The sequence below is a fragment of the Cryptomeria japonica genome, chromosome 10 (genome assembly GCF_030272615.1).
Source record: "Cryptomeria japonica chromosome 10, Sugi_1.0, whole genome shotgun sequence".
Taxonomy (NCBI): domain Eukaryota; kingdom Viridiplantae; phylum Streptophyta; class Pinopsida; order Cupressales; family Cupressaceae; genus Cryptomeria; species Cryptomeria japonica.
Genome location: NC_081414.1, coordinates 872,226,156 through 872,232,429, shown reverse-complemented (window position 1 = coordinate 872,232,429; position 6,274 = coordinate 872,226,156).

The following is a 6,274-nucleotide window of genomic DNA, read 5'->3' as shown; positions in this document are numbered from 1 at the left end:
GAAAAACAAAATACTCTTTGGTTAATGCGGCTAGGGCTCCCCCTCTTCTTTACAAGGGCTGGGATCAGGATTGGCATGTGGTTAGCCTCATAAGGGTATTAGGGAAACCAAACGGTCTCAAAAGGATTTCCAATCACTATTGAGAGGAGGGTTTTGTAAAACCTATCCAGCCAAAGAGTTCCTCTACTCGCTACATTCCTCCACGAAAATCCCTGGGCAAATTATCAGAGGATAAGGAAACCTCTGGCCGTAACAAGCACCCTATGTCGGATCCACCTTCAAATTCCCCAACTACTCCTAACAGTTTAGTCATTGAAATTGATAATTATACCCAGGCTAGGTATCAAATGCACTGCAGCGATAGAATGATCTTTGCTTAGTGGAAAGGTTGGGGGATCCCGACGGAACAAATTGCTAACGGGGTGTCATCTTCCTTCAATAACCAGGTAAAAATTGACATCCTTCCTCATGATTTCTTAGCTATTGAATGTGGTAATCAGAATCTTAGAAATTCATTACTTAATGAGGATATATTAAAATTTAAAGGCCTAGGGTTTGATTGCTGGGAATGGCAACCTCTCTTTCTCCCATCTCAACTCAATTCTTGTATGGTTAATAGAGAAATTTCACTTGATAAATTCCCTATAGAATTGCACAATAATGACTTTTTAAGAATAATAGGCAACAAAATAGGTAAATTTGTAGAAATTAAAAAATCAGCCTAAGCTTCTTTAACCAACTCTTAATCATTAATATGAATATTAACATTAGATCTTTAGAGCCTATAACTCTGAAATGTGATAAATCTTGTTTAACCCTAGAATTACCATTTTATAATGGCCCTTTTGAAGTTTCTATGCTAAGGAAGATCCCCTCTGAGAAACCTTTCCCTATATCACTACTCAAGTCTAATGGTGCTCCATTCAGATTCATGGAAGGAGGGGGTTTTACCCTAGAGGGCTATATGATTGATATTAACCCTAATCATCTTACCTCGAAACTATATCCTCATAGCTCCTCTGTTAAGCCTCTAGCTCCCCTCTTCCTTCACTTCTAACTATAAATTCACATATAGATGACTCTCTTCTGGGGACAGAGAACTGGAAGATGGTGAAATCAAAGAGGTTATCCCCTAGAAAGAGCAGCTTGGCCTGACAAATATGTCATCATCTAACTCTCTCATTCCACCAGAGAGGCTGAGTCCCTTGGGGTCTCCCCCCCTTTAATGGAACTAATTGCCTCTGAGCAACCAGCTGAGTTGGATAGGCTTTCCTCGGATCCAGGATTGGCATCCTTACAGGATCAACCAATCTCTCTAGTCTCAAGTATGGAGGGCCTTGAGGAGGCAGAAGTTTGCCCTCCATCTCTAAAGGTTGTTTCTGATCCAATTGTAGAATGTGAGAATGATCGAGTGGCTAGGGAAGTTAATATCATTGGCAATTTTGTAGGGGAAGAAGTAGTAAATGACCTCATGGACCTATTGGTTGATGAAATCTATGATAATGAGGAGTTGGAAAGACAAAGGGATCTCTTTATCAAGAATCTAGTGGATGTAACTAGAGTTGACTTAGAAACAGATGAACTCTTTGTAGCATTAGAGAACTTAGAAAATGATAACCCTAATTTTCTAGGCATTCTCAACATTGATAGAAGAAAAGACTCTCCTGACTGTGCTAAACATAGTAAGAGAAGAGGTTGGACATCGCTTGCTAAATTAAGATCAAAGGATGGAGAAGCCAAGGGCCGGTCTAAAATATCTAATCTTTTTAATACAGGGGAGGGGAAGTTCCTCCCCATAGAGCCATGAAAATCTCAACTTGGAATGTTAGGGGTTTGAATGCCCCTAAAAAATAGTGCATTTTAAAGCACTACATCTCTGATTCCAAACCAGATATAATGTTAATCCAAGAAACCAAAATGAACTCCTCTGAGATAGCCCTTTTTGAGAAAAAACTAGGCGTTAGATAGCTAAAGCACTCCCCTGCAATAGGGGCCTCAGTGGGCTTAGCCATCATTTGGGACTCTCGATTCATCTCGTTTACACCTTTAGAGACTAAGCAAAATTGGATGGGAGGAGAAGTAGTAAGTTACAAAAATCACCTAAGATTCAAATTGATTAATGTTTATAGTCCCATCCAAAATAGGGATAAGGTTAGGGTGTGGGTGGAACTGGAGTCTTTCCTCAGTAGTTTCCTAAATGATGTATGCATCATTGGGGGAGATTTCCATGCTATCACTAAGGTAGCAGACAAAAGAGGAGGTAGCATCAAACTTCCTCTAGCAGCTCTATATTTCAATCATTGGATAAATAGTTACTCCCTATTGGAAATCTAGACGGTAGATAATGCCTTCACCTAGAACAATAGAAGGCTTGGTTTCTGTAACATTGTTAAGAAACTAGACAGGTTCTTTATCCATGGAGGGCTCTTGGAGCTTAACTTTACCCTGAATGCAGAACTCCTCCCTTTAGCAGGGTCCGACCATTTTCCACTCCAACTAATCTTATTATCTGACCACTCCCCTAAAAAATGTCCCTTCAAATTTGAGAACATGTGGTTCAAAGATGATAACTTTTTAAACTTAATTGAGAACTGGTAGAAAAGCTCTGTTTCTCTGGTTCAAAGATGTTTATTATCACAAGCAAGTTAAAGCTTATCAAAAGGAAGCTCTTAGAATGGAATAGGATTAATATTGGAAATATTTTTGATAAAAACTCCTAATAGAAAGTGATCTTAAGAATATCTCTTCCTCAAAGAAAAGGCTCTACTCTTTGAGTATGAAAAGACACTCTCAAATGAAGAGATCTTTTGGAAACAAAAATTGAGGGAGACTTGGTTGAGTGATGGGGACTGAAATACTAAGTCTTTCCACAACATTACTAAGCAGAGGTGATGGGTCAATCGAATTTCTAAAACTAAGAATTGCTAGGGCTCCACCCTGTCTGAACCAGATGATGTAGCCTCAGAGGTAGCAAGGTTTTTTGGTAAAATCTTAAATACAATTGAAGGCTCCAACCTTAGAGGCCAACTCAATATTACCAAAAATCTTCCAAAACTCATTAACGATGCCCACAACAAAATCCTGTCCAAGAAATTCTCTGAGGAGGAGGTTAAATCTGTCCTTATGAAGATGAATCCCGACAAGGCCCCAAGCCTGGATGGCTTCCCCACCAGCTTTTTCCAAAAATGTTGGGGTTTTATGGGGACAGAGATCATGAATGCCTTAGAAGGTATTAGGAACTCTAGTAAGATTCTCAAAGAAATCAAAAAAACCTTCTTAGCTCACATCCCCAAAAAAGAGAATCCTAAAAGCTTTAATGACTTCAGACCAATCGCTTTGTGCAACACTCTATACAAACTCTTAACCAAAACCCTAGCAACTAGACTCCAGAATCTTCTTCCCATTATCATTAGTGAAGAACAAACTAGCTTTGTAGTAGATAGATCAATCTATGATGGGGTTATTATAGCACAAAAGGCCATTCATTCGGTCTAGCTCAATAGGGCCCCAAGTATGCTAGTCAAATTAGATAGAAGCAAAGCTTATGACAAAGTTGATTGGCACTTCCTATGCAAATGCTTGGAGACCTTTGGATTTTCCAAATCCTGGATCAACCTAATCTTTGAATGTATATCCACCCCCAAATTCTCGATCTTGGTTAATGGTACCCCAAAAAGCTTCTTCAGCAGCTCAAGAGGGCTCAGGCAAGGAGATCCTATGTCCCCCTTCCTCTTCATCATCATGGCTGAAGGCCTAGGTAGATCCATCTCTAAGGCCAAAGAGGAAGGTGGGATCCAAGGAATCTCCATTACCAGTGGCCTCCCTCCCTTTACCCACTAGCAATTTGTCGATGACACGATGCCTTTTGGGCAAGGAAGTGTAAGGGAAGCGAGCACCTTCAAAGGAATCCTTAATTCCTATATGCTAGCCTTGGGTTAAGAGGTGAATCTGGCCAAGTCTATATTTTTTATGTTCAACATAGACCCCTCCTTACGGAAAGTGATCAGCAATGTCCTGGAGATTAGTGAAGGAGCTCTTCCTTGCAAATACCTAGGCATTCCCCTTGACAAGGGTCAAAGACCCTCAAAATTATGGGACAACTTGGTGGATAAAATCAAGTCTAGGATTAACACTTGGAAAGGAAAATGGCTCTCATCTGCAGGTAGAGCAACCTTCGTTAGATCAGTCTTCTCAGCTATGCCCATTTACCAACTCTCCTATCAACATTTATTTTATTTTAAACTTGCAAAGCTCAACAAGCATCTCAGGACTTTCTTTTGGCAAGGTGCTAATGATAATCATAAAATATCACTAATATCTCAGGACAAGGTATGCAAACCTAAAGAAGAAGGAGGAATTGGCATTAAAAACCTTCGTGATCAGGGCAAGGCCTTGGGTGCCAAGTTGGTTTGGAGGATGTTCAGAACCCCCACCTCAAATTGGCTTACTTGCTGCACCACAAATACCTTAATGGAGGGAATCATATCCAAATCTTCAGAGAAACCAACCCTCCTTGAGGTTCCTTCCTATGGAATTTTATGTTAGACTGCAGGGGGATTATCTCAGACAGACTTACTTGGAATCTGGGGTCTAGGGATAAAGCCCTTTTCTGGCCAGATTCATGGGGTGGATATAAGATTATTGGTAATATCCATGACTTTGGTTCTACTCGTATCCTTCTTGAATCTCATAGAGGACCCCTGTTAAACAACTATTTCTCCCCTTCAGAGGATGGAGCTGGTTGGCAGTGGATTAAGAAGGAAGATGAGGATATCCTGGTAAGGGATAAACAAAAACTTATGGCAATTCTTAAATCAAGGAACATTTCCTTAGGTCCGAATGAGGACAAGCTTGTCTGGGATGGCTCCCTAAGAGGAGAATACAACTCCAAGGATGGGTATTCTCTCATCTCTAAATCAGTTTTAAGACCTATGGCTGAGCTTCCCTTAAAAATTTGCTGGGATAAATACTGTTTGCCTAAGGTAGGTATCTTCTCCTGGCTTGTGCTTCAAAACAAGCTCCTAACTGCAGACAAATTTAGAAGAATGGGGTATGAGGGCCCTAGTAGATGTCGTCTTTGTGAGGAAGATGAGGAAGACACCAATCATATCCTCCTTAACTGCCCCTTTTCTCACAAATGTTGGATCTGGTTCACCAACAAACTTGAATGGTCTACGGTCTTCCCCTACACCATCTTTGGAATGCTCAAGGCATTGCCTCTCCTTAAGCGTGGTTGTCTTTTTGAATGTCTATGGAAAACTCTTCCTTCTTCCATTATGTGAGAACTATGGAAGGAGAGAAATAGGCGTCTCTTTAAGAATGAAAAACTAGAGGTTCCTAGAATCATTAACAGGATAGAGTCAACTATCACTGAGCTCTTGAACAACCAACTGTCATCAGGAACTTCAAAGAATGCCTCTATCACTTATTGGGATGAAAAGATGAAAACACGTTGGGAAGGCTTGCCCTTTCCTCCCTTTGTAGGAGAGGGTCCTATTGCAAGTCTTCGTTCAAGGGATGCATGCAGATGGCAGCCCCCAGGCAAAGGCTGGGTGAAGCTAAACTTTGATGGGGCTTCTCATGGCAACCCAGGGCAAATAGGGATAGGATGTGTTGTTCATAATTGGGAAGGCAAGGAACTTGAAACCCTTGCCTCTCTAGTTGGCATCAACACCAACAATTGGGTAGCATTTATGTAGGAAACTAGGAGTTAAGAACTTGGAAATTGAAGGAGATTTGGCTATAATTGTCAATGCTCTTAGGAAAGGTAGTATGCCTAATTAGAGACTAAATACTTTTCTGTCAAAAGCTCTTGACTTATGCAGAGATTTCGATAGGTTCAATGTAAATCATATTGTTAGGGAGGGAAATAAAAGAGCAGATGAATTGGCCAACTTCGGAGCCGATGGGATCAATCTCCTGTCTGTGCCACCTTAAGGCAATCCCGTCTTTGGTTTTTGTGTCCTATGTGATCATTAGCATGTTTCTCCTTTCATCCCCTTATGTTTCTCTTACCAAGACTCTATTTTAACCCCATTATTTTCTCCTCTTCATGCCCTTGTATTTTCGAATAGATACTCACACAATCATTTAGTTTAAATATGCCCATATTTCTGGTCTCCCAAACTTTAACTCAGGTAGTTAGGCTCAACCCATTATCAGATATAATCATTAAAACAAAAATCCCAATCATTTATTTTTAGTCCTCTCCTTCATACCCATTTAGTCTTCCATCCTTTAGCCCAAGGAGAGGCCCCTCGTCTAATATTTTTGT